Here is a 485-nt window from a genome sequence, read left to right as displayed (position 1 = left end):
AGTCACTGTGCTCTAATTTTGTTGTTATTGCTAAGTAACGTCAAGTCGGTTCCGACTCACAGTGACCCTGTATAGTGTTTCTGAGGCTTTTTAATCTTCACGGGGAATTTGTTGTTAAGTGCCATGACGTCGGTTTTAACTCATAGCAACATTTTTATTGGGTTTCCCAGGAGCAGCTACTAGGTTTGAACCACTGATCTTAATGTTAGCAATCCAGTGCTTGCTTATCTTACTGCGGCATACCAGGACTGCTAGGAAATTAATATCATCTCTTGTTCTTAAGTGCCATCCAGTCGGTTCTGACTCATAGCTTGAACCGCCTACTTTAAGGTTCAACCCGACCTTGCATGCAGTCTAGCGCATTAACCCACAGCTCCACACCAGGACTCCATAATTATAATCTAAGAAATGCTCAATCCTGGTGTGGTGCGGTAGGATAAACACTGGATTGAAAACTGCAAGGTTGGAGGATCAGGGTTCGAGGT

This window comes from Chrysochloris asiatica, unplaced genomic scaffold (genome assembly GCF_000296735.1).
Source record: "Chrysochloris asiatica unplaced genomic scaffold, ChrAsi1.0 scaffold00389, whole genome shotgun sequence".
Taxonomy (NCBI): Eukaryota; Metazoa; Chordata; class Mammalia; order Afrosoricida; family Chrysochloridae; genus Chrysochloris; species Chrysochloris asiatica.
This window is presented reverse-complemented; position numbering follows the sequence as displayed.